The following is a 6367-nucleotide window of genomic DNA, read 5'->3' on the forward strand; positions in this document are numbered from 1 at the left end:
CAGGCAATCCACTCACCTCAGCCTCACAAAGGCGCAGGATTACAGGCTGAGCCACCGAGCGCGGCCAGCTCTACAATTATTAAAGAAAAAGAATTTATAGTTGAAAACCTGTAAAAAAAGAAAACCATAGGCTCAGTGGTTTCACTGGTTATTTCTACCAAATACTTAAAAAAGAAATTACACCAATTCTAGACATCCTCTAAGAGAAGGGAACACTTCCCAACTCATTTTATGAGGTCAACATTAATTGATGTTAAACTAAGGAACAATATCTCCCAGCTGACAGCTCCCTTATAGCTGCCCTGCCCTCTGTCTCCCTTGTAGTATACTCAACCAATCTGTTTTTCTATTCTAATCTGACTTAGGTGAATTCTTTCATTGCCCATGACTCTAGCCATCTGGTCGCCACCTGCCACAGCTCCTTTAAAAAAAAAAGCTCATTGACATAGACACAAAAATCCTTAGCAAAACATTAATAAATCAGATCTTGCAATGCATTCTTAAAATGCTACACAAAATCAATGTGCTTTAACCACATTAATATATTTTCAAATGTGGTCGTATTAATAAATGCAAAAAAAAGTGACAAAATTAGACATACGTTCATGATAAATAAGCTCTACAAATTAAGAATAAGATAGAACATTCTTAAAATAATAGAGTATTATTTATGAAAAAACAGTATACTTGATGATAAAAACTAAATGCTTCTCCCCTAAGATCTGAAAGGATGCTCTCTCTCGTCAGTTCTATTCAACAGCATCATACTGGCAGTTGAAACTAGTACAGTATGGAAAAAAAGAAACAGCATAAAGATTGGAAAGTAAGAAATACAACTGTCCTTTTTCACAGATGATATAATGTCTCTCTTAAGACATCCCAAATAATACACAAAAGACCAAAGCTAATAAGTTAATTTAGCAAGGTCATAGAAACAAGGTCAGCATACAAGTCCATTTTTTTTTTTTTGGAGTAACGTCACCAAAATGGTAGAGTAGATGCAATCTGGCTTCACCTGCCCCCTCAGAAAAGCAAAAACTATCCAATGCCAAGATTATCACCAGCAATATTCCACAACTCAAAGATGAGTTTGTGACAATCCCGGGGCCACGGAGAAATTAAAAGTTGTGAGCAGATGGTGAGAGAAATAGACTTCTCTATCCATGACATCCCCCTCACAAACTGACAGGTGTCGTGCAGAGACTCAGTTTCCACTGAAAAAAGTGACATTGAGTCAGACTTACAGCTTCCCTATATCTTTGGTTTCTTCACAGAAACGCCATTCCTGCCTCAACCCACAGGAAGCATCATAAGTGCCTGCAGGAAGACAAAATATTTAGGGTATCTAGAGACAAACACTAGAGTTGAGGCTAGCAACCACAGCTCAGGAAACTTGAGGCTGGTCTTCATCTCAGCCACAAAAGACTCCACATCAAAGAGCATTTCCACAGCACCACGCTGCTGGAGGGGACACAGTCCATGGGCATACTCCTAGCCAGCCTTCCCACATAGCCAGGATATTAACTTTTGGACTGTTGCAGCAGTATAGGCAGTGCCCTGGACTGTTGCCAAAGACATGGCAAACTTGGGCTTAGAGTGCCTTCTAATGCCTAAAACAAGGCAGTAACCTAGGGCTAAGGGAACTCAAGCAAACTGCCCAGAAACTCTAAACAGAGATGCTCCAGGAAAACCAAACCAAGTCAGGCAGTGAAGACTAAAATAAATAATCCTTCAGCGTGAAGACATAAGAGTACATCCATAAGAAACAAGAGCAAAAAGGGAATTATGAACTCCCCAAATGAACAAAACAAGGAGCCACTGAATTACTTTAATGAGACAACAGCATGTGAACTCTCAGATCAATAATTCAAATAAGCTTTGTGGAAACTCAGCTAGCTCCCAAATTACACAGAAAAACAATTCAGAAATCTAATAAAAATTTTTAAAAATAATTTTTAAAAAATCAGAGAGCCGGGCTCGGTGGCTCAGCCTGTAATCCCGGGTTTGGGAGGCTGAGGTGAGTGGATTGCCTGAACCCGCGGGTTTGAGACCCGCCTGGGCCACTTGGCGAGACCTCATCTCTACCATAAATTAAAAAATCAGCCTGGCGTGGTAGCGCATGCCTGTAATTCCAGCTACTCGGAAGGCTGAGGCAGAAGGATTGTCAGAGCCCAGCAGGTCAAGGCTGCGGTGGCCGTGAGCAGCCACTGCATTCCAGTCTGGGCGACAGAGTGAGACTTCAACTCAAAAAAAAAAAAAAATCAAAGAGGAATTCTGGAACTGAGAAATACATTGACTGCCCTGAAAAATACATCGGGGAGCCTCAGAGGCAGAACTGATCTAGCAGAAAAAAGAATTTGTGAGCTCAAAGAATGACACCCTATTTGAAGGTGGCTCAGCCTGTAATCCCGCGCCTTTGGGAGGCTGAGGTGAGTGGATTGCCTGAGGCCGCGAGTTCGAGACCCTCCTGGGCAGGTGAGACCTCATCTCTACAATAAATCAAAACATTATCGGCTACTTGGAAGGCTGAGGTGGAAGGATCGCCGGAGCCCAGCAGGTCGAGGCTGCGGTGGCCGGGAGCGGCCATGTACTCCAGTCTGGATGACAGAGTGAGACTCCAACTCAAAAACAAAAAATAAAAATAAAAATAAAAAAAAGGTCCCACATTGATCTCTGCAAAGCCCCTTCACTGGTCTCCCTGCTTCCATCATTCTTAGACTTTTTTCCATTATTTCACTTCTATCCTAAGTCAGAGTTAATCCTATTACATTGTAAATTGGTTAACAGCCCTACCACTCAGCAAGGCCTCCAAAGCTCCCACTTTGCTGAGGACAAGATGTGATGTTTCCGCTATGGTCCACATGACTCTACATGACGTGGCCCCATTACTCTCTGACTCCCACTCACTCCTTGACTGCCTCTGATACAGCCTCTGCATTATCCCCCAAGCTTTTCCCTGCTTTGGCGTTCTTGCAACAATGCCTGAATCTTTGTGTGTTCCTGCTCAGAAACAAAGCAAGATGGAGTCTTTCCCTAACCTCTCAGTCTGAAGTAGCTCCCATCACTGTCTGAAATTTCATCCTGCTTTATTTTAATCAGAGTTCTTGTCTGCCTAACATGTCCTTATGTTTTTCTTTTGTTTATCTGTCTCTACCAGTGGTGTATCCATAAGCACAGTGACCGTGTATGCCTTGTTCAAGACACCACATCATCAATTCCTAGGATATTCCCCAGCACATAGGACATTCCCAGTTAATTGTTATTGAATTAGTGAATAGATAAATGAGTGTGTTGAGGTAGTTGCCATTATTATACAGCAGCTCTAGGCAATATCCCATTTAATCCTCACAACAACCTTAGGGACATACACTGTCATTATCACCATCTCAACTGACAAGAGAAAACTGCAGCTCAATGCAGAAGTGTTGAATGTGGGACACGAGCCCACATCTTTCTGACTCCAAAAGGATCTGGAAACTTTTGGAAGAATGGAGAAAGAACAGCATCAGGCCAGCACGGTACCTCATGCCTGTAATCCCAGCAACTTGAGAGGTTGAGGCAGGAGGATCACTTGAGCCCAGGAGTTCAAGGCCAGCCTGGACAACATAGTGAGACCTTGTCTCTACAAATACAAATAAATTAACCAGCCATGGTGGTGTGCGCCTGTAGTCCCAGCTACCTGTGTGGTTGAGGCAGAAGGATTCCCTGAGACCCTGAGCCCAGGAGGTCGAGGCTGTGGTGAGCCATGTTCATGCCACTGCACTCCAGCTTGAGCAACAGAGTGAGTCTCTGACTCAAAAATAAATACGTAAATGAGAAAATAAATATAAAAATAAAGAACAGCGCCACTCTCTCCAGCCTTTCCATCTCGATACACACATGCCCATGTCCTCCTTTTTCCTCCCTACCCCGAAAGTTGCAATCATCATGGAAAGTCATGGATACCTAGAGGATCCTAGAGGACCCATGAGTTTGGGGAAGAGGGACCCACAGCTGCTTTAATCAGATTCTCAGATGATTTAGTGATCTCCCCAATTTTTTTTTTTTTGAGTTGGAGTCTCACTCTGTCGCCCAGACTGGAGTGCAGTGGCACACTCATGATCACCGCCACATCAACCTGCTGGGCTCAGGCGATCCTTCCGCCTCAGCCTTCCAAGTAGCTGGAACTACAGGTGCATGCTACCACGCCCGGCTACTTTTGATTCATTGTAAAGATGAGGGCTCACCAAGTTGCCCAGGCAAGTCTCGAACCCGCGGGCTCAGGCAACCCACTTACCTCAGTCTTCCAAGGCTGAGCCACCGAGCCCAGCTGATCCCCCAAATTGTTAAGCTCAGTCTCCCAAGGTGCGGGATTACAGCCTGAGCCACCGAGGCCAGCTGATCCCTTAAATTGTTAAGCGACTTCGGTCGAGGAGGGCTTTGGAGACAGAGACCAGCTGTGTGCCCGTGGGCAAGAGCTTTCCCCATGCTGAGTGCCACCGCCCTTACCTCTAAGACAGAGTAGCACCTTACCTCGCCCACAGAGTAGTTGGAAATGAGACCTAGTAAACTCCTGTGACAACAGAGATACATCTTAGCCACATGATGCTGAGTGAGAAAGTCCAGGAGTTTACATGACAGGATGGTACCCTTATGACACGTGGAAAACTATGAAAAGAAAAGAATATGCACTTGGGGCCTCCACCTATGTGATAAAACTGTTTGTGGGGAGAGGAGGTCACCAGATCTGTGGTCCCTGGAACTAGGCAGCCCTTTGCTGGCCCTGGCCAACTGCCAGTCCTGCCCAGCCAGACTCAGAGCTTCCGTTCAATGACTCCACCACTCACTCATGGACACCTATTTTACTGAGCACCTACTGTGCGCCAGGCACCATATTCAGCACTGTGCTCTGAGTGGACCCTCACAGACCTTCCTTGTCTGACGCTGATGGAGATCTTAACCACAGGATCACAGATAAATGTAGTGTAGTTTTGGATATCAGCTAAACATAGATAGGCAAGCGGTACGGTACATAAGAGCATATGGCAGGGGCCTTGGAATCAGGAAAGTCTTCCTAAGGGAACGGCTGGGTATCTAAGGGACCCCATAATGAGGAATGGATGCTGTTCTTGCATTGACACTAATCAAGGGATGATCCACCTATAATCTTTAAAAAATCTCAAATAACTTGCCCTACGCCCTCTCTTTGCTACAATAAAGAAGGGAGACTCAAAAATGTCTAAACTCAGATCCTCTGATACAATGTAGAGAACTCAACAAAAGAACCACACAAACAGATCAGCCAAAAGAAAAAAAATCGAATTTTAAAGCTAAAAAACTCCACATTCTCATCAAAAGATGACATGAGATCACTTCAATAGCAAATGTTTTCTGTCAATGATTTTTTTAAAAAAATATATTGGACTAGGGACAGCATTTTACAAACCGGACCATGAGGCCTTTCATTTTCTCTTTCCAGCCAGTGCTGAGCGATGAGGATCTCTCGGGACAACTGGCACAAGCGCCGCAAGACTGGGGGCAAGAGAAAGCCCTACCACAAGAAGCGGAAGTATGAGCTGGGACACCCCGCTGCCAACACCAAGATTGGCCCCCGCCGCATCCACATGGTCCAAGTGCGGGGAGGTAACAAGAAATACCGTGCCCTGAGACTGGACGTGGGCAACTTTTCCTGGGGCTCTGAGTGTTGAATTTGCAAAACAAGGGTCATCGATGTTGTCTACAATGCTTCCAATAACGAGTTGGTCCGTACTAAAACCCTAGTGAAGAACTGTATTGTGCTCATTGACAGCACACCATACCGACAGTGGTTTGAGTCCCACTATGCGCTGCCCCTGGGTCGCAAGAAGGGGGCCAAGCTGGCTCCTGAGGAGGAAGAGATTTTAAACAAAAAACGATCCCCCAAAATTCAGAAGAAATATGATGAAAGGAAAAAGAATGCCCAAATCAGCAGTCTTCTGGAGGAGCAGTTCCAGCAGGGCAAACTTCTTGCTTGCATTGCATCAAGACCAGGCCAGTGTGGTCGAGCAGATGGCTATGTGCTAGAAGGCAAGGAGCTGGAGTTCTATCTGAGGAAAATCAAGGCCTGGAAAGGCAAATAAGTCCTCTTCCCTAGCTCATGTAATAAAGCCGTTTATTATTCTGTGTCCAAAAAAAAAAATTGGACTAATTCCAAAAAGGGGCAGCAGCACCTTAATATATAAGTTTGTGAATTTGATTAGAAATTGTAAATTATTATGAAAGTATAACTAAAGCTAGAAATTTGATTTTAAAATCCAAATGTGCAGCCTCTAGAGAGCGCTCTCTCTCTCTCTCTCTCTCTCATAAAAGATGGTTTTGTTTCTTTTTTTATTTTAGAGTTCTGAGGATA

At 44.4% G+C, this 6367-nt stretch overlaps 1 pseudogene across 1 annotated transcript; it reads left to right on the top strand.

Moving 5' to 3' along the window:
- The first annotated feature begins 5454 nt into the window (after nucleotides 1–5454).
- Nucleotides 5455–6157, top strand: LOC103249341 (annotated as a pseudogene). The gene has a single exon (XR_503611.2). The product of XR_503611.2 is annotated as a 40S ribosomal protein S8 pseudogene (transcript).
- The last annotated feature ends 210 nt before the right edge of the window (nucleotides 6158–6367 follow it).

The sequence above is a fragment of the Carlito syrichta genome, unplaced genomic scaffold (genome assembly GCF_000164805.1).
Source record: "Carlito syrichta isolate Samal-C Ts95f unplaced genomic scaffold, Tarsius_syrichta-2.0.1 Scaffold119893, whole genome shotgun sequence".
NCBI lineage: Eukaryota > Metazoa > Chordata > Mammalia > Primates > Tarsiidae > Carlito > Carlito syrichta.